The following is a 23,365-nucleotide window of genomic DNA, read 5'->3' on the forward strand; positions in this document are numbered from 1 at the left end:
TACAGTGAATACACAATTGCAAGAAAACCAACATTATTTATATTGTGTTCATAGAGTATTAATTGCCATCATTGGCCACTCATCAAATTTTGAGGTTAATGATGTCCATGAAACTACTGTGTTCTCTGCTAGATCTGATTATCTCAAGTCATGCGAGCAACGCCATGTTGCAAGTGTCCTTCAACAATTTGATTCTTTTCATCAACGATCTATTCAACATGCTCATGATAACACTATGTTAGTTTGGCTTTCTGTTGTACCTGTTGAGCAGAATCATTTTGGCTTAACTGCTCAAGAATTTTGTGATGCCTTAGCAGTGAGATACCGAAAACCTCTGTTGGGCCTTCCCTCCAGTTATGATGGTTGTGGCTCTCCTTCAACTTAGGACCACCTCCTTACTTGTAAAAAGGGCGGCTTAATTGATAAGTGCCACGATGAGGTTCGTGACTGTATTGGAGATTTATCTTCAGAGGTTATTAAGGAACATATTGTAAAGGAATTTTAGGAATCTACAAGTGATGAAAGTCAGAGTGCCCTTGTTGCTGATCTTGGTGTATGTGGCAAAGTCAGCCCGAGTCATTGTTTGACATATTATTATGTGTTATTGACACTGACGCCCGTTCTTATTTGTCTCATTCCCCGCAATCCGTACTGGTGTCTGCAGAAAATAGGAAGTATTCTTTGGCTTGTGGTGATCATAGGGTAAGCTTTACTCCACTTTGTTTTTCTGGGATGGTCTCTGTGGCCCAGAGACAAGAAGTCATCTGAAACACCTGGCTTATTGCCTTTCTTTAAAGTGGGAGCAATCTTCAGCACTAGTTATGGGGTGGATCTGGCTTTTGCCATCTTACATGCCAGTGGAATGTGCATCCATGGATCTCGTACCAAGTGGAGGTCCATTGGGCTATAGATGGTGTTGCCATCACTTTGAATTAATTAATAGATGTGTTTGTATTTTAGTATTAATTACCTAATTTGCAATCCTAATTCTGGTCAGTTTCCATTCTATGACAACTGCATTGTCTTCTTATCACAAACATGGTTAGCTACTGTAAGTATACATGTACATCGTGTCCTCTTAAATAATGGATTATTTGTGGATGCATGATGATAATGCATCTTACATACAGGTTTGCTTGTAATATGGTTAACGACCCTACCCTCTTCCCTATAGCTACTTGAGTAGTGGAAAGCCAATGACTTTGTAGCATTAGCTATAAAGTCAAAAGGAAAGGAAAGGTTAGTGGAAAGCTTATGTGGAGAACCAATGACTTTTTAGCATTAGCTATAAGACAGTGAATTGTGTACTGCTGTGTTGTCAGAAAATGAAATGTGCCTCACTGTACACACTAATTATATAAACCACAATATTGTAGCCTTTCTTGGGAGAACACAATTCCACTGTAGATCTAAATCTCCTAATGTTGAAGATGGCCATGGTGCCCAGCTTTAGAGAGCTTTGGGGGTCAAGATAAGATTGATCTAAAACTGGTTGAATTAATAAGCCTTTGGTCACTCCTTATACCTCCTCAAGTTGGTTCGGTTGCAATTGGACACCTCAAATTGGGTAGGTCACATGAGTAAGTGCCTAACAAAACTGTAGGGGAGGGGGTGTGCTACTCCACTTCATGAACAATCGCATGACATCTTGCATCATGATCGTGAACGTCCTAATTATGCACTACCGACTCAGAGGTGTTAATCCTGTGGATCTCATATACGCACAAGAACCAATGTTTATGTCCTGGCTTCTGGAGGAAAAGTATTAGTTAAAATAAATTATCGTGATATCATGCATGAGCTGGTCCTCTTTCAGGTATACAGTAGCTAGTAGCTATAGACTCCTGCTCTAGATCAAGTGGCTACATGGCCATTATACTCACTCCCATCATATCTCTGCATGAATAGGCACCAGCCTATTATGCTTTTAATTTCATCTATTATGCTATGCTGCAGTGCTAAAAAATGTAACCCATTATGCTCAAAATTATGTGCTTCAACCTTTATGTTTAACTAATAATTTTATGCTTTTATGTAGTATATGGATGACCTGAAAGCAATTGTTTAAAATTAACCATAATTTATTTGGCAGATAAATGGCTCTAAGTCAAATGTTTATGTACCTGACTGCTTTGCTAGAATTGCTCATTAGGCTACATCCATAATATACTCACCTTTTTAGTATGTAGGAAAGTAGTGGTATGGCTACACAAGAGTTTACAGATAGAATAGTTATGTTGATCTATTCCATGATGTGAATTTTTGGTTCATTTTTCACTGGTAACAGTTTACTGTATGGCAAAATCTACCCATTATGCTAGCATTATGCTTGATGCTTCAAAGCACCTATTAGCTATGCTAAAAGTTATGCTAGCATAATAGGCCGGTGCCTATGAAGCAGTGTATCTACTCTCAACAGGTGTCATGCTGTTTGTGTCATGATGGGTAGGACTGCGACTACCCCAGCCTCAGCTAAACTAGTATGTACGTATTGGATGCAATTGTATGATCTTGAAATTTGGCTCATTTGTAGTAGCTACTGCTTGACCTGCTAAAAATATTTCAAAATCTTTTCGTTCAAATGTCTGTTTACGACCAATCAAAATTTTCACCATACATTTCCTATGTGGAGACCATAAAAGTCTGGTATTCATTACAGTCCTTTCCCTAACTTATATAATATATACTAGTTGAGCTATATGTATGTTCAGTGTTGGGAAAGTAACTCTTTACATAATACTTGCAACTGAACTATTTAGTTACAATTACATATTACCCATAAAATAAAGCAACTATAATAATACTGCATATTATATTACTGTGTGTCCACAGCCTTAAGCTGTCACGTGTGAAACTACCACCTTATCACGTGACATGATTGCGTTGTTGGACAATGTGCAAATCTTGGTTATAAGTAAGAAGCTGGTGAGTAAGCTTCATTCAGTAGGCCTCGTTACTTTGTTGTGCTAGACGTTACTCAGAGGATAACTAACAAAATTCGTAAGTTCGTTACGAGCGTATTTCGTTATATTACTTTGTTACTTAAATCAGTTACGTAACGCGTTACATTACGTAACGCGTTACCGGCTCCCAACACTGTGTATGTTGATTTTCTAGCTTTGCTGTTATATACCACCAATCGACTAAATGAAATGTTAAGAAAAAATCCACTTTTAGTTTGGAGCTGTTTTTCAGGATTCAGCTCAACTTGTCGTGCTTTAGCTAACAAGCGCTTTATCTAAAACTGACTCAGTCCTCCCAGTTCAGCAGATTTACGGGCTCCCATTCATTGAGTTCTCAGCTGAATGTTACTGGCTTGATTCTAGATCAGCTAGCTTACTGTATGCAATATGTACCATAGAAATAAGTGCTTACGATGTGAGTTCCTTGTGATGCAAAGGTTAGTTGTTGTGTTTATCGCGCGGGGATCGGGTAAAGGCGCGAGTTCGATTCCCGGCTGAGACCCGATTTTTTTTTCACCCTGCTTTTACCAACATTAGGGTTTAAATAGCTCTTAAATTTGCTTGGTTTCTGAGCGTGTAACTAGTGTCAAGTGTCGAGGTAAGCTGGCTGTGAAAGCAGTCAGTGTGGTGCTGGCAAGGGTTCAAACCCAGGGCTAGGAACGGCCAGTCTCCTCCCTTAACTCCTCAAAAAGTACACAAGACAATGAACTAGTGAAGTTTCGTTATAATTCCTCTCATTATTGAAGGTCTTTGAAGCAGCTATGGAGAGTGACTCCTGCACGCTCTTTTTAGCTTTTTCACACTGGTGAGTATGAGTTTTTAGAACCAACAGAACGGATGAGCTGGTCTTGTTCTTGCTAAGCTTTTCTTGCTAAGCTGTTCTTGCTAAGCTACCACAATGTAAACTATTGTTTATTTTAGACTGTGACTAAACTGATTGCCCAGTGAAGCTGCAGAAGCTATTTTATTATTTATGTGATTATTATGATAGGCCATTTATCGTATACATAACTGTTTAATTTATCATGTATGCAATGGCAATAAAATTTTTAGCCATTTTTAATCATCTAACCTGCAGCATGCAGGATGTTTTGTTCTGTTTTCAGAAGCACAGACAAAGTTCCACAGTTTGAACATGGTAGAATAAAATTCAGGCCGTTCATGTGTCAACTACACTGTAGCCTGGTGTTGAAAGGAAGTTATGCATCAAAAATAATGTTGTCTCAAATATTATGTCTAGCTACCATTGTTTCCGTTTGTGGCTGAAGCAAAGAATTAACCACTATATTGTTGACCCATGGCCAAACATGATGTAAACTATAGTGCTTGTAAGCATTCCGCAAAGTGCACTCAGGTTTTTTGCTGATTGACAGTGCAGCAATCATTATAATTATGCACATATGGTGCATCTATAGCTGCACAAAAATGTCACAATGGTTTCTGGTATATCTAGTACCTCCTCGAGGAGTGCACATGAGAATTACAGTGTCCAGCTGCAGGCTTCCATGGCCACCTACTGTTTTGTGGTGACTTATTTGTACAGTGTTAGACCTTCTACCTCTTAATATGCTCTCTCCAACCCTTGATGAACCATAAGGCAACATGCATATGCAGTCTTGCAGGTTTTAGTTCATGAACGTACAACTCCAACAGCAATGTTTTATAATACTGACTTTATGCTGACCTTTCTGGTTTTTCCCGTTCCTCTTCTGTAATTAGTTAATCTACTAACAGTAATGAATCTTTGGTTGTAAGAGCTTTCATAAAATTAAACTGGCATGAGCTTCCAAAAATGTAAATCAGGTTTTTTTGATTATAACTTCATGATCAGATGTACAGCACATCATTATTATGCTAATTCTGTTTTTTGTACATGATTACTCTCATGTCTTCATATATATGCACAGGTTACCATGGCAACAATCACAGTTATGTTGCCATTTGTATATTAATTTTATGGTTTAGCTTGTCAATGTGAAATTCAAGGTTGGTGGGCGGTCTCCTGCCGAGATCAATTCCTGACCACGACTTTTAATGCACACTAACTGAAGTGTATTTGTGATGTTAATAGTGGTAAATGACATAATTAGATCACCAAGAAGCTTTACGAAATGCAAAATTAAGAGTGTGGGCATGTCTTGTGGTCAAACTGCAACCCTTGATTTTCAAAAACTCCACTTCATAATTATATACTTGTTGGCTGTCTCAAAACATGTAACTGAAATAATATTATTACTTGTGCATTTGAAAGATAAAAAGTTGAGAATCATTAATTTTTGTAAATTTAAATTACTGAATTTCACAGATTTTTAATTTGGAATTACTGAGAAAATTGATATAAATTTTGTTTTGACAGATGAAACTTACATGGGTACCTTATTTCAAAATTTGAAGTGTCATAAAGAAAAATCTTTAAACTAGCTATAGCTAGCTATAGATTGTCATGAGAAAACACTATCAGTGATGCTGGTCAAAAAACCAATGTCCCTAGCAATCATTCATATTATAATAATAAGTACTGAAGGTTATGTCAACCCATCAATGAGGTTTCGATAGTCACGAAATGATAGTCAGTAGGTCAAGTCAACGGCTCAATAGTCTCATGATGATAGTCAGTAGGTCAAGTCAACCAGTCAGTGAGGGCTCGATAGTCACAGGATGATAGTCACTAGATTAGGTCAACTAGTCATTGAGGGTTAAATAGTCATGTGATGATAGTCAGTAGGCCACGTCTACCAGTCAATGAGGGTGCAATGGCCATATGATCATATAGTTAGTAGGTCAAGTCATACTGTCAATGAGGGTTTAATAGTCATGTCATAATATAGTCACTAGGTGATGTCAACCAGTCAATTATGGGTTCAATTATAGAGTAAGTCTAGTCAACCAATCAATGAGGGCTCAATAGCCATGTGATGATAGTCAGTAGGTCAAGTCATATTGTCAGTGAGGATTCAATAGTCATGCCATGCATAGTCAGTAGGTCAAGTCATAGTCAATGAGGGTTTAATAGTCATGTCATAATAGTCACTAGGTGATGTCAACCAGTCAATTATGGGTTCAATTATAAGTCTAGTCAACCAATCAATGAGGGCTCAATAGCCATGTGATGATAGTCAGTAGGTCAAGTCATATTGTCAATGAGGGTTCAATAGTCATGTCATGCATAGTCAGTAGGTCAAGCCACAGTCAATGAGGGTGTTTGTGAAAAATGGCTTGTCCTGTGCTGTGTGTCGAAGAAAACACTGCTTGAACTGCAGGCCATTCATATTGCCATCTCCTGCTAATATAAAAGTTTTATAATTCTCCCTCCAATTAAATTGATCATGTCAAGAGTACATTTTTTTTTGCATTATGAACTCTTGATCACGTGCACTGTTATCAGAACTGTCACAGTTAATATCTAATCAGTAACCACATCAAACAGGCCAGACAATATGCAGATCATGACCTCATTATGGCATCTATGTCAAGTAGGCCCCTAACATATGTATGTACAGTACTACTAGGGGTGGGCATATTTTAAAAAACTGTATCACTAAAGTAATGTACCACGTACTGTATGGTTTTCAAAAAGTATTATAGCGCAACTTCTTAGCAACACTGGAGCAAAGAGCCTACCATGGGAGGTACCTCTTTCTAAATTGAAGGGCCAGACACCACCTGAGAATCGTGTTCAAGATTCTGAATCTTACTTAAGCACTGAGCTGGCTTCCAAGCTAATTGGAATACTAGCAAGGCTTGCGTAAACATTCACACAGCGCACAAGTAACTAAATTTATTACAGCACAGCACATGAGATAATATACAGCATAATTTACAAGAAATAATATGGACTTGTAGAACATCTGTTGAGATCCCAGATTCCGTTCTTGCCCAAAGTCCAGATACCATTGTGGGATTCAAAGTGACTTGTGTTGTATCTCAGTCCCTGGTATTAGGTGAAGGTCCAGGTGCCTACACCTCCACCCGTGGAACACGGTACATCCTCATTTGGGTTACTATAGTCCTGCCCCAGGAGGGTTTGTCTGCACTGATCACATAGCACCTCAATAGTGTACAGCTTATGTCTCAGTGTTGGTTCGCTGGGTAGGTGTGATCATGCTAATACAGTAGCCAACGAGTTTGCTCTGTCTTGTGCACATATTTTAGTCAAATATTTGTATGTTATTTTGATACTTCTTTTTATCAGTGCTATTGACTCTGCATGTGCTATATGCATGATGTCTGTATATGGTGATCATTTTTTATGTTTAATTTTCATAGCAACCCCTGAAGTATTTATTGTCTACTGTAAAGAAGATGGTGATAATGTATTGGTTTTGTCAGATTTTTTTCCGTAGAAATGGCTAACACCTCCAATTTGTTTTTCCTACTTGAAGTGAAAGCACTGTATGGTCTACAATGAGGCTGTTTTGTACAGATTTAACACAATATTTATAATAATATTCTGTGGTATGACATTGATCAATACCGCCCATCCCTACATACTATTTATTAGACAACAAGCTAAGCTTCACTGAATGAATAATTATTGTGAAGATGTGGTCAGAAATACAAATGAAATGTAAAATTAACTTTAAACGTAAACCTATATATAAAAGTTATTCTCCCGTAATTCTTGCTGGTTGCAGCAGTGTAGAATCCAGGAAGACAGCCTTTCCCACTAAAAACATCACATGTATTATTCTGGATGCAGGGGAAGTATATGTACTTACATTAGTAATCAAGAGTAAGAGGCACGTGTAGTGTCATCCCATCCAACACCTTACGATAATTCCATCCTGAGGGATCACATAAACAATGAAAATATCTACCGTAGGAGCTATGTAATACTACTGCACGTACCTTCAGATTTCAGGTGCCCTAACAGACTCCTGCAGTGGCTGGACAAGTTCATGTTGTGCTGGTTCTAAAAAAATAAAATATCATAAAACATCTTTGGGAAGGGTTTGGGTAGCCATGCAGCAGTGTTAGGAGTACCGCTTTACATAAGTGACGTGTTACGTAATGATATAAGCAAGTACACGAAAAATGAGGAGTTTTCAACAAGAGTAGGGACCATATCTCATCAATAAAAAAAGTACTGAAACAAGTTTGAGTAGTCTATGATATTAGATCACAGTAAAACAATAAGAAGTGTTATATCCCTACTGTGCTCGATACCATTATGAAAATGCACAGTAGGGGTATAACACTTCCTATTCTTTTACTGTGATTTAATATCATGGACTACTCCAACTTGTTTCTGTGCTTTTTAACCAGGCGTGTGCCCACTTTGGCCGGCTGTGGGCATGCGCCTGGTTACTGAAATTGTTTTCCAAAAAGTGTGTGTGTACGTATGTATGTTTGTATAATTTGTTTGTCTTTCCGCACCCACATGAGCAAAACTTTGTTGGTTAAAAACAGCTTTTATGTTATAAATAAAGGTTATTATAGAGCCTCTATTAAACTTCTGGGCAGGTAAGCTTTGGTTAATACTGCTGAAATACGAGTGACACAAGTTTATAAGGACGAGGTGAAGACCTGTCCCAATGGACTCTATGGACATCAAACAGCCAAAAAACATCACAGATGACCACCTAGGATATCGGATAAAATGAATTCCTTTGAGTTGATAAGGGGGCGTGCCAGTACATATGTGAACAAAAATGAAGAGCAGCCTTGAGGCTTTGCCTGGAGAATTTGTGCAAGAAAATTTTATAGACGAACTATAAAACAGTTAAGAAGATACTCCTGTACATTATTAGTGGGTTAAAGTGTTTCGTTTCAGGTACACCTCCTTAGCAATGTAATTACAGAATTACAAAATATTTAATCTATTACAAAAAATACAAATTCTACAATTCAGTTATGCACACTGAAAGACCCATTAGTATACTGCTAATTAATTCCAGTTAGGTTTGTTTGCTGCACGGCAACTGGTTTTTAGAAGTATCAACTTGTTTTAAATGATGTGCTATGGTCCCTACTCTAGTTGAAAAATTCCTTTTTTTCGTGTACTTGTTTGTTAACTTTTTTTGGTAAATAATTTTATTATAATTGGTGAACATAGAGAGAAAATCTAGTAATATAACTTGAGTTACTTTGCTTAAAAAGACATGTTACATAAGTAATGAAGTTACAATAACGAGTCTAATATATTACATAATACAAGTAACAAAGTTGCTAATCTTGTTGCTAACCGCTGAGTAACGCCTAGCCACAACGAAGTAATGAAGCCTACTAAATGAAGCTTATTCACCAGCTTCTTACTTATAACCAACATTACATAACACTACCATGTCACATGATAAGGTGATAGCTGCACACACGACAGCTTAAGGCCGTGGATGCAAAATAATGTAATATGTAATAATAGACTATGGTATGCATAGTATGCTTTGATGTTTGGTCACTAATGAGGTATTTAAACTGCAATAGATACTTGGGGTAGGCATCTAAACTTTGATACCTGTGACAAAAAAAAAATTCGTCATGTGTGTCATGTGTTTTGCTGGATTTTAGTCTCAGAAATCATCATTATACTATCAAGAAAGCATTGTTGGATAATACAGATGATGGTATACGTCTAGGAAGCTTACCAGTGAGATATTTTAACACTAATTTGATCAGGAAGCTACCAATGTTGGTAGTGACCGGAGCCACACGAACTATGGGTCTAATTCGGTTATTGCCCAACTCCACAGTATCTTTGCTATTATTAGAGACCTTCAGAATGGCACATAATCACCCTCAGGTGTCTGAAATAGTAAAGGTACTTTGATTTGTGCAATAATCTACACAGATCACAGTTACTATATTTTACGAGTAATATGTAACTGTAACTAGTTACTTTTACTAAGTAACTTGCTCAACACTGTCTGCAGACATTTTTGTGCTTGAAAGCTCAACGTGGGAGGGGGGGTGGAGAGGAGACCATGATGTCACAACGTGTAAAGTTTTGTGTAATTTAGTTGAATTCCAAATTTACAGTAATTGAATTACAATAATTTTTGCATGATGAAAAACTTTATCATTGTAGACGCCAAACTTGATTGCATTTTCTACTGGTGATTAAGAATAGCGAAATAACACAGGTGTCTGAAATTACTATCAGAATTTATTGTAAATAAAGCACTATTGCAAAATCCACTGCAGTATCACTGGGGCTGAACAATTTCTACACCAGTGCAGAGCCAAATATAACAATCAGGCACTGAACATTTATGGCCCAAATAGTCTACATGTCTGACCATAACAGTAAACACAGTTTGTTCAGACATAATGTCCTAGCTATCAAAAGAAAAGAATGGAGCCTAAGGAATACAGTTTATTTGTTTGGTTTATGGCTTGTACTGCTAATCATAACTACCACTTGGTTGCTAGGATACACTACATTCTAACAGTGCGTTTACAATTGTCTCATGTCGCGCACTGGCTCGGTTTGGCATGACTCGTCTCGGTTTTCACTACAGTATAAACGCCCATCGAACTGAGCCAAGCCAAACCAGCCCGCATAAAACTGGTGTGCCAGCACGACTTGGTTTGGTTCGGTTTTCTATATTCAATGTGTCCACTAGATATTATATCAAAATAAAGCTTAAATAGATAAAAGAAACACTATATCAAACGGAACAATTCAACACTTCATAGCAGGAAGAGCACATGATTACGGCAAGAGTTCATAACATATATTATATATATATATATATATATATATTTAGGAAAGTATCCAACGCCTATATTACCCCTTCAAAACACACTGCATAATAATTGTGCAACATTGTGTAACATATCTGGAATATTTTAGTACAATTTCAGTAAACTCCAACACATGGCTTCAACATGAAAGACTTGTTGATAGGCATTGATATACCAAAGCAAAGACCTGCAAGCACTTCAAGGCCCTTATAGCTCTTGAAGCAAGTTAACACCTTTGGTGATGATGACTATTGCTTAACATTATTATGCAGTGCGTTTTGAAGGGGCAATACAGCGTTGGATACTCTATATATATATTATGTACTCCTGCTTACCGGTATCGACCACATTGTTATAAGGATATTAATGGCTTGTATAAGCCAACAACCATCCCTAGAGCACAATCGTGCAATTCACCACTGCCTTTCTTCTCAACCACCCAATAAAAGAGCCCTACTTTACGCATCTTCCAGGCCAGCATGCTTTATTATTGTGTGTCTAAACATGTGCCAATAAACGGGATGTTGCAGTTTCATAAACCAGGTTCCAAAACTGCGCGAAGTGTAAACGCAGTATTACAACCCAATGGGAGTGGCCATGAACGCACTAGGCCTCCTCCCATTCAATTAGCAACAGTAGTTAGCTCACAACAATAACAACCACCAAAGCTGTGTACAGTTGTTAATAGCATTGATTCAACTAAAGTGGAAACTGTTAATCAGGAGACTTGCATAATCAGGACACTTGGCAATGGTCCTTTAGCACGTAAACTGACCTGGAAAATCAGGACACCTTGACAGTCAGGACACTTTGGCTGGTCCCAAGGTGTCCTTAATACACAAGTTTCACTGTAGTACATTTTGACTCTTGATTGAAATGTCCTACCACAACCAACCAAGTTTGCACATGATAGGACATTATGGTGGGTCTAATGCTGAATGTTATATTTGCTTCTGCAGTGAAGTACAATTTCTGAAAATAAACATAGTGCTGAACTTCATCGTTAAGACACCTCACACACACATTACACGTGAGACACATGCATTGGATCGTTGTCTCATGCATGGTTTCCCATCTCACGCCTTGCAACTCCTGGAAAATTAAGCTCTAACATGATTAATTTCACTCCAGAATTCTTGGTAAAGTACTTTACAGTGCTGTAAAGGCTAAAAATGGACAGGTAAAAAATAGCTGGGAAAATAGCAAAAACGTGACAAATTTTGCAAGTTTTAAAGGAATTTTTCTACTAAGAGAGAGAAAACGAGGGATCCCATGCATAAGTAAGCAAATATCCCTCATTTTACCCTCAGGTCTCACTCCAAATGCACTTTACAGGTTGAGGTCTCTGATCGTTTACTAAAACTAAACCCTATTGGCAAAATGTACAGTACGGATACATGTATCCTGACATCATGTTCTACCTCCTCTGATTAAGCTAGGGGAGGGCAAAGTAAGCCACATAGGATTCTACTGTCATTCTAGGAGTCTGTGGGCATGTTCCCCCAAGAAATCTTTGAAAATGTAAGTGTATAAATATATTCAATTTTGGTAAAGTTTTAGTGTGATGCGATTAAATATTTAGTTATTTACCATTAAATGGGATCAGTTGAACTCTTAAGGCTTTTATCCAAAAATGAGATTGGGAGCACTGTTTATGTACCAAGTTTGAAACTTTCTTCCTTCACAAACTGCACAAAATCAATATATTCAAGCACTACTGTATGCTGCTCTACTAAATTGAATGTGTCACAAAAGTTTCTTCATGACACAGGAGAAGCAACTTTCTAAAGATATAATAGATGCCCTCCAATAGGTTCTACAGTGGAACCTGTCTAACTTTTCACTAGAATCTCTACATGGCAGGTGGTTTACCAGTGTATAAACTTCTCAATTATAGAGTTTAAGCTTATATAGCCTATATGGAAAGGTGGCAATATATTATACAGGTGGCTTCTACACAAAACATGGTTTCACTTTACTGTCACTTACTGTAATTAACAGAAAATGGCTAGTCATGTACACTATAAGTAGGCAGCAGTGTAGGTTATACTGGGGACAGTCCGTTAGTACAGATTATACTGGGGACAGTTAGCCCAATACAAATGTAATGGTGCAAACTCATATGGAGGCGGTTGTATTGATGATTCTCTGCTGAAATATCCTAATAAGTTGGACAACGAATCTCGGGTTTGTGTCAGTTCAGCAGCCCCCCCTCCACACACACACAAAGCAAAGCCTACGACAGCCATGTGAACATAGCTATTGCGGCCCAGTGAGCCAGCACTGGGAACACATACTTGCACAAACAATGTAGGTTTTGGTTGAGATGGTCAGAAACATTATATACCCTTAAGGGCAGTTACTGACCTTGAAACCTTTCCCAGAGCGTCTTCATGTAAAGACGGTATCTGACACTGTAGAGTCAAGCTGAGATGAGGCTCGACATCTGCAGATGGGGGTATGGCTAACAACATCATCTATTTGCAACCACTTTCAAGTCAGTAGCTGCCTTATGACTGATCACCTGAGGTCAGATCACATGGTTATTTAATTGATCACATGACTACTTACCAATTGTAGGTACTTGCACCAGGCTTTAATTGGAATAGACACTGACTTCTGTGTTTGATGTTAACACCTGGCCACCTCGTCGAACCAGTCCATCCTGTAAAACCAAGAGTACAGAAAATAATAGAATTGAATGGTGTATTATGCTGTGATTAATGACTACGTAAAATAACACAGATATTTCTCTAATTGTTTGTTTGCACAGAGAACTTAAACATCCCCTTTCATGCTATTATGTTTTTGCTTGGTTCAGTGGCCAAATTGGGCTAAATACAGCAACCCTTAATGGCAATATACTGTAAACGAACAATTACTGAAATATCCGTGTTACTTTAAGCATTCATTAATCATGGGGTAATACACCCGTTAGATACTCTTGGTTACTATTATTATACTCTTGGTAAATATTGATGTCACATACTCACACACAAGGTCGCCTCAAGGCACACACACTTTATATAAAAGCATTCTTTGAACTACATGATGGGAAAGTAAATTTTTGCCTATTTCAAATTAATCAGGAAATTTCATAATTATTGTACCTATAGCCATGAATTTTTGAAAAAGGTTCTTGCCCTCCTCAGGTTAATTGTCATGAGGCTCATTGTTCCACCACAGTTTACACAGTTCTCTTGACCCAATCAGAATTGGGTATGGGTAGGTTCAACCATACATACTTAGATCAGAATAAAAAAACTAAGTCCCATTTTTTTTGCACCAATTATGAGCGTGCCTTGTACAAAGTGCCATAACCTTTGAAGCATTCATCCTATGGCTACGCAATTTGTCATTCTACTTGTGATCTAACAAGGAGTAAAAATTGACACCTAGGGTTTTACCCCAGCGCTAAATGGTGAGGCCAACACTAGCCATGAAAATAACTTTTCAGTAAGGAAATAAGGAAAATTGCAAACCCTTTTCATATACCTTTATAAAATATTTGATAACTTGCTCCTCTCCAGGTGCCATCATAATCCAAGCCAATTAGTTTCTATATAAGGAAAGTAAAATCTTGTTATTTGAAACTGCTTCCATTCAATCCTGCGTAAAATTTTGTAACAAACCATATATGACTCACGGGAGTAAATCCACAATCGACATTAAACATGTGACAAGAATTTTGACACAGAGACATGACAAGTTGCTGTTCATCACTTCATAACAAGTAAGCCATTGTTCATTTAACCATAGCCCAGTGAGCAAATTTTTAGTTGATGCATACTTGTAGACTGTAATAATTAAGTTTCCCCACCTAGTGTCGCCACGCGTGTCCATATTGTATAAAAACACACATTCCCAAAAGTGCTCTGCTGGTTTAAGGGTTAAGACCTTGGTATGATACTACTGTAGGTAGACTTCTGATGAGGCTTTAACATATTAAGATATTATAGTGCAAATATACTAGGCTAAAAATATACTAGTACTCAGTGAGTACAGTTTACAATCACATGACCCAGCTCACATGATGTATTTGTCAGGGAGTGAGTTTCATAGGCATGATTTTTCGCCAGGGACACTAACACCAGTAATATTTTTTGCCATTGTTGTTACTTAAAAAGCTGTAAACTGTAACAAAACTAAATGTTGAATGGGTTTGACTACAAGTAGCTAGTATTCATGAGTACTAGATCATTATCAGATTGTGACTATTTTAGGTACGTACCATGAGTATGGTAAATACCCATGGTAATACCATGAGTATGGTATGTAATTTATGGTAAATACCCATGGTACGTACCATGAGTATGGTATGTAATTTATGGTAAATACCCATGGTACGTACCATGAGTATGGTATGTAATTTATGGTAAATACCCATGGTACGTACCATGAGTATGGTATGTAATTTATGGTAAATACTCATGGTACGTACTGCACCATGAGTATTTTAGGTACGTACCGTACCTTGAATTCAAGGTACGTACTGTACACAGTATATTTTAGGGCTAAAGCAATCATGGTTTTTTGTATTCAACTACTCTCTAGAGAATAATTAATTTCATGGTTTTTTGTATTCAACTACTCTCTAGAGAATAATTAATTTAATTATTCTCTAGAGAGTAGTTGAATACAAAAAACCATGATTGCTTTAGCCCTAAAATATACTGTGTACAGTACGTACCTTGAATTCAAGCACTCTTGTGGTGCCACCCTTGTGGGGAATGACTGCAATCGTCCCAGTCTAACTTCTCTAGGTATGTAGTGTGTGTTGAAGAAAGTGCCAGCTAAGGTGGTACATATTATACAGTAAGAGAATGCACACACAGCCTTAAAATAGTCACAATCTAAGGTGTACAGCACCCAGCCAACCCAAAAAATAAATTCTCGGCAGGTAGTCTATGTACAGTAGGTTAACCATGCAAAGTAACACCGTATCTGTGGACATTATAATCCACTGTTTCTCCAGAATTACTTTGAAGAAAAAAGAGACGACAAGACTGAGTACTGCAGTATTAGTGTTAATGTTGAAAATTGATTGGGTTGGCTCAGTTAAGATTTTTCACTTTTACCGATACTGATTATTTGTCTATTCCTGTAACTAATATACCGATATTAACCAATTATTCATAACAGGAGAGTAGGGGCAGAAAATCACCTAGAGTTCATATAGCCTGTATGTGTAAACTGAAATTGTCACGATAATGTATTTAATGTATTGCCGTTGACTTTTTTTGCTATAGTTTTGTCACTATAACCTTTTTTATGGAAAGAAGCCAAGTATAGTTATAAAGCAGCTAAGTCAACATATCAAACAGTACTTTTAGTGGGTTGTGAAGAGTGATCAACTACATATACACATCCTGCTACAGCTTTGCTGCCATCTTTTTGCAAACAAACAAGCCTAAACAGCTACAAAACAGTTACAGTAGACAAACATTGTATTACTTACTGCTGCATTCACCTCTTTCTTTACTTTGCCAGTTCTTTGCCATCACCATTAACTGAGTATTGGTTAGAGACCTAGCATGAGGTTCGCTCGGTTTTTAAAATCCACAAATATCCGAGGGTATGGTCTCCAAATGACTTGGAAAATGTATGGATTTATACATGAGCACATAGATGGAGTTATTGTGGGATTGGATAACATGTCATACTGAAATTGTTAACGAACATTTAAAAAGATTCAACATGCTTTGGTCGAAGTGCTGGAAAATGAAGCCCGCACAGCGTCCTTTAAACTCCTTTCACAAGTTAGACTTGGATCTGGGTGCTGGAAATGGTGAGGGAAATGGCAGTGATTGATAATGTTGAACTGGGTTAGCGGTAGCTAGTGCCTATGGTGTCACAACAGTATGAAGAACACCTGTGTCGAAGAAGCAGGTTGTGTGGACTTATAACAATGGGAACGCTGGAGTTGTCACATGTTGAGACACAATCACAAGCATGAAGAACAAGTACAGTTTCAAATATGGACCACACCCACATTACACATAGCACTAAATCAATTTTCTACAAGGAGGATAATGAGGTCTTTAAAAAACTTGTGGTTAACCAATCTATTCATTTTATAGGCATACCGAAAAGAATTTGATTACGGGTGCTAACGTTGTAGGTACGTTTGCTATGATAAATGGAGAAGTCCAAAAATATCATGGAAAATTCTATTTGGCGCTATTTGTTTCTAGAGTGTTAAGTCTGTTTTTGTCTTCTATTAAACCGTGGATAGACTTTACAAAGACCTAAGCGAGTAAGCTTCCACAGATCAAAGCATATTGTGTATGCCATTTTCTAATTGTGGTTTCGGTTAATCAGCAAGTTATTTTAGCCAATACCAATACTTGTAATATCAGCTGTTAGCGATAGTTATCGGTGCAACACTAATTTTACACACATATTTTTGGGGTTTGTGTACTTCTCAGTAGTAAGGCATTGTGAAAATTCCAAAAAAAAACATTTCAAATGACTTGTTATTTTACTAGATGAATAAAAAATTTGAAATTTTAAAATGGGAATAGGAATCGCTGAAAAAAAGCCACAAAACAAGAAGGGATCGCTGGGGTGGTAATGTAAACCACAAATCCCTATATTGACTTTCTGTCATAAATCTTTAGTTACATGCTCTGTCATTTTGAAGTGGCTCAAAATAGGGATTTGTGGTTCACATTACCACCAACAGAGAGTCAAAATAGGGATTTGTGGTTTACATTACCACCGACAGAGAGTCAAAATAGGGATTTGTGGTTTACATTACAACATGAAACTGATCAAATTGCAATGTGCATACAGACTGAGAATCTCCCAATATGTGCTACAATTTACATTACTGGTGCCTTTAATAGCTGTCAAATTCAGTGCAAGGATTGTTGTTATACACTTGACTGCTCTATTAGAGTATTTAATCTGGATAACCCGCCCACGTACAATAATAACGGAGCAAAAAAACCACCTTGCAACAAAGTCATCAGCCCAGATTAAGCTTCCTGGCCTATACTGAGTTTAATAAAGACGGATTCTATTAGCCACAAGTAGCGCACACCAAAAAACAAACTCTGAGCGCGATCTTGTATGGCTTCTCGAGCGTAATGGCGCTTTGGCAAGAAGAAACGGCCCGGTTTGGGCTGTTTCCATCCGAAAACGACATCAAAAATAGGTCATGGACACGCACAATGATCCATTCAGCAAGCCCTGCTGCTTTTTATCTCAGAATTCTCCTTGTAAACTTCGCTATGCCTGTGAAAGAATAATATTATGAATAATAAGAATAATAATATGAACAAACGGGCATATTTCAGTTTTGTCTGAAATACACATACTGTTTCCTTTCACTTGATACTTACTAGTGGACCTATACTCATCGCAAAGAACCACCAGAGGGTTGTTTTGAGTTGAAGGATGCTTTTCAAGGTGGTTTTTAGGTGTGCGTTCTATTAGGATTTTTGCAAAAAACAGGGCGGTCCCTATTATGAACCCACTATCGTGGTTCATGATACTGTGTGGATTCGTGAACCTATGAATAACTTATTTGGTCAGGCCAACTAAGGTGAAGTTACAGTATGAATATTCAGGGTGCACTGAAAATCCTGCTTTAGCTCGGATGCTGTCTCACTACATCCTGTCTCTCTGTTAAAATAACATGTATATATATATATATACTGTATAAGTACATGAAAAATTTGGGATTTTCAACTAGAGTATGCACAAAACATTGAAACAAGTTGGAGTATAGTCCATGATATTAAATCACAGTAAACAATAAGAAGTGTTATATCCCTAATGTGCTCAAGATACAAATGCACAGTAAGAATATAACACTTTTTACAGTGATTTAATGTCATGGACTATTTGTTTCAGTACTTTTTTATCGATGTGTTATGGTCCCTGCTCTAGTTGAAAATTCCAATTTTTCATGCACGTATTTGTTTGCTAGCTTTTTTGTAAATACTTTTATTATGACTGGTGAACCAATGCAAACAGAACTGGCAACACGTGCCCCAGCTATATCAATTATCATCTGAAAAAGTGAAGTATTCTTTATGTTTCGTTGTCAGCTATGTTCAACCAGTTACACAGGATTTGAATTAAGAACTGTTCAAAAGGCACCTCTGTGATCCACGCATATCGAAAGAAGCAACACTACGGTGCTTGGGCCCCAGTTATATTAATAATCGTCTGAAAAGTGAAGTATCCATTACACTTCGCTGTTGGCTATGTTCATCCCGTTCACAGCAGTATAAATCAAGAACTGGCTGAACTGCTTGAAAAGCACCTCTGTAGCCACTAAGAAAAATACGGACAATTTCTGCTTCAAAGGGAAGCCTGTCACGTGCTACTGCCAAATCAACACCTTTCGCTATCAGCAAAGATGAATGACACACAAAGGAGGACACTGGTAAGTCCATGAAGAATGCATGGTACGTACTGCGGTATGCTTAAAGGTACCTCTTGGGTAGAAGCAACATTGAAGAGTAACAGTGAAAACATCAGGCCCATAGCCTTACCCATTATCGAGATACGCTTGTCCAAAATCAGTCAGTCAGTAGAAAATTCCATCGAATAAAAAAGCTTAAAATTCCATAGCAACTTGTTCAAAGCATTTCGGGTTGATCTGAAAGCTTGTTTGGGCTAAGTTCAATAGTGCCTCATTGTTGTGTGGGAAAATTGAGGCTGCTTTTTGGGTGATGTTACTTCGTGGGCCACGCCTACTGTTTTGTGGTCCCGGCCACTATAATATTATATTTATATATAGTCTTGCCATTGGATAAGCAATGAAGCCACCTACACTTCGGAATTCATTGTGCTAAAAGGTAGAAGTGGTTGAACCAAGGTTACGGGATACTGCAAACTCATAAGTACACTATCAATTGGTGATTTGGGGCTTTTGGTTTTCTTAATCCACTGTTAACAAATATTTATCCATTCTTAACTTTTTCTCATTGGAATTCAAATGTTGTTATGGAAACATGAGATGTCCACATGCCAATTAGTGAAAACTGAACCAAAAATCAGACCAATGAAGAACTTACTAACAGTTCTAAGGTTTGGAGGACATCACTTGTGAGGGACTGACAGAGGATTTGAGAATAATGTGTATAGTTACTGAAATATGGCTACAATATGGCCTAAAGCAAGACACTGTGGTCACAAAATTAATTTTTTAATTCATATCACAACCACCAGAAACATTATTTCTAACAAATAACTCCATTAAGCCCACAAGAAGCTAAACTAGTAGGTATACAAAATGTTAACAGTCCTGAATTTGGTTCAGGGAAATATTTCCAGTAGTCAGCAAAACTACACATGCGCTTACAGGTGTACCAGTTGCTAAGAGTGTTGTTTCTACGCTATTTTGTATTGTTACGCGTATTTTCTTGTACCTTGTACCTAACTAATCAGCACACTATTATTCTCCTAGCAATAAAAGCCTGTCACCAGCTGATACACAACACAACAACACGCCTGTACATGCTGTGAGTGCAGACATACGAAAAACTTACTTGCGCTGAGGTGACGTTGATATCACCCTGTTCAACATGTAGACGGTATACAGCTCGTCCATAGATAATACACACGCATAACTCGTCCGAGCATGCTTAAATGAACAACAGTTCGCATTAATTAGAAGCTAAATTTATTTACTGTGGCGCTTATTATAAGCTACTCCAAACGTAAAGATAGCTCTGCTGCACTGTGCAGCTCAGGGTAATGATGGAGGTAAAGAAAGCTCGCCGGAAGTAACAAGAATTTACACAAAGGTACGTTATTATAGTAATTTTTATACTGAATGAGTCTTGATGTGAACGGTTCAACGCGTTGTAAGTCTGGTTCAACGCGTTGACTGGCAGCATAATATGGCACGACGGACAAACGCGTTGCACCTACCGGAGCGTGTAAACTGCAAAGTTATCAATGCGTGTGCACTTCGCCATGATATTCACGTCGTTGTAACGTCGTTGTAACGCGTGCTGAACCCGTGCTTCTGTAGTTGACAACGCTTATTACACGCCAAACCTATGGTAGACACGCAACAGTTGCTGCGTTTCGGTAGCACGCGTTTGTCAAGTTGTAGCTGAGCGGTACTGCTATTTCCATCCATTACACAGTGGAGAACAGTATTATGCATGCAGGATTTATTTTAGAGAATCCAGCAAGAAGGGGGGGGGGGGGGGGCAAAATAAAGTATCAAAAATTGCTCTAGTTAAACAAGTATGTGAAACAAGAGGATCTAGGGGGTCTGGGGCATACCTCCCTTAGGAAATTAATTTTTTGAAATTTACCTGTTGTAAGATCAAATTTGGAAGCAACGATTTATGAAAATGCATGCATCAATAAACTTGACTACAATTGAGTAATGTATCATACAGTATAGGTCAATATAGGGTTGTTGGTGTATTATTGCAAATTGGGTATTAGGCTTGTTAGACTGTAAGGGAGATATAGAGGAAGCTACCAGCATAAAAAATTACCACTGAAGAGTTAGGCTCATTTGAAAAGAGTACTGTAGAGCCATTTATACAGGACTTAAAATGTGACATTGAAGTCGTTTAGCTCCAAGAATATTGTAGCTGCTCCCAATATTTTTAATCCCAAGAAAATCACAGACATTGAATCCAATGAATTTAAAACGTTTGGGAACAATCACGAGAAACATTGCTACAACATTATTGAGTTCCAAAGGCTGCAATTACACCAAATGGTGACCATTTTACAAAGAAACCACTGATCTCCTCAGATATCTGAACTGAGTGGAAATGTTGGCATTACTGCTCAAGACAGCAAGTAAATGACACCAAGGTACAGCTGAAAGAGCTAAGTAGTCGTGAAATGTTTGTGACTATGTTCCCAAATTTAAATGTGTTGGCTAACATTTTGCTTAGCCATTCCGGTTTTGACTGTTTCTGTGGAACGCAGTTTTTCACAGTAAAACGAATATTATTAAAGACCAGACTGTAAAGGTCATAAAGGGTTTCTATGAAATGGATTCATTACTCAGTAGTTCTACAATGGAAAACTTTAAGGGCTTCTATTCTTTAGACTTATTACACTGTAAACTCTACTATTTGCAGCATCTATTCCTAAAAATTCCGGGGGGGGGACAAATTCCACCCACCTACCCCCACTAAAATACTGTAAACCCTTCTGTGAAAAATTCCTTTGCGATAAATTCAGTCACTATGGAATTAGGACAGTTTCAATTATATATCTAATATTAGCTATTAAGTGCTACCCGTGAAGCAACACCCATTCAGTAGTGAAGATAGAAATAGGACACAAAAGAAGATAAAGATAAGTCCTTGAACTTGATGATAACATTAGGATTGCTCTAAAGGCATGCTTGTACTTGATTATGCTAAATCAACACTGCGAAGCTATCCTGAAGGAAAAGTGATGCTGGATGTTTTGGATAACATGATTGAGCAGGAAAATCTAAATCTTCATGCCAGTGGAGCAACGTGGAATGTAATTGCAGTTGAGCCATAAACTTTAAACTCTCACTATCCATACTACCATACTGTATAATACAGAATTTTGGTTTGGTCCTTCTTAATAACTGCAAATTACAACTCTCCCTTTACCCCCTTAGTCATCTCCATTCCTTAAGGTATAGTCACTGATAATCATTCAAAATTTTGAACATCTATCATTACTTTTTAAGAAGGTTATAAAACCAATCTAGCAGCATGAAAAGTTTTAAGTGAACATGAAGCCTTCATATTAATTTTATTGTTTTTGTGGGGTTAGTAGAATTCAAGGAAAACAGGAATGGGACGGGAATGGAAAGCAGGAACAGGAACAACCTACAAAAAATGCCTGATAAAGGTCATCATCAAGACACACGATAGTGTGTCGTGCGTCCCAAGAAGCCGGCGCGCCACACCGTGAGTATATTGACAAGAAGAACGAAAACGTCATTTTCACACCTTTGTATCTCGGTGATCACTTATCTGATTGGAACCACATTTGCTACACAGTTGCCCGCCAGCCAAGGGAGTCTACATTCCAAATTTGAAGGATATCACTCCAGCCATTTCCGAGATACGAGCTGCCAAAGTTAGGTTTTTTTTTCTTCGTTTTTTTTTCTTCTTCGTCTTTTCGCACACTTGCAAAAATTGCTATAACAAGCAAACGCGTACTCCGATCGCCTTGAAATTTGGCACACAGAAAGGGAGTCCAAAGGCGAATCCTAGCATCAAATTTGGTACACATCCGATGAATGGTTCAGGAGTTATGACCGATTATTCGCGTAAAACAAGATCGATTTGTTGTCACGCCTACAGGGTAAACCGCTTCATGGAATGAGTTGAAAATTGCTATGTAGATGAAGTAACCATCGTAGGAGTGCCTTTTGGTGGTTTGAAAGGAATCGAGATAAAGACCACGGAGATATGACACAAAACCCAACCTGTGTCACAATTACGCGATCGATTTTTATGAATAAAAAAGTATTAGTTTTCACGCCTACTAGGCAAACCGCTTAGAGCAATGAGCTGAAAATCGGTGTATAGCTGGAATAATCTTCATAGAAAGTCCTTGCAGTAGTACAGAACAATCGAAGTACAAACCACTGAGTTATGATTCGAAAGCCAACTCCGTGTAGCAAATGCGAGATTGAGATACTCTAATAGAACAGTCACCCTAATAGAGCATTCGGCTAATTTATTTACTCCATTATAGAATTTTATTACATCACAAGTTATTGTGTAGGGAGT

General features: G+C 37.8%; 1 protein-coding gene across 3 annotated transcripts in view; it reads left to right on the top strand.

The window, feature by feature from the left end:
• Positions 1-23,365, top strand: part of LOC136246692 (uncharacterized) — a 109,359-nt gene that overhangs the window by 56,783 nt on the left and 29,211 nt on the right. The gene's annotated exons all lie outside the window — the stretch shown is intronic.

This window comes from Dysidea avara, chromosome 2 (genome assembly GCF_963678975.1).
Source record: "Dysidea avara chromosome 2, odDysAvar1.4, whole genome shotgun sequence".
In the NCBI taxonomy this organism is placed as follows: domain Eukaryota; kingdom Metazoa; phylum Porifera; class Demospongiae; order Dictyoceratida; family Dysideidae; genus Dysidea; species Dysidea avara.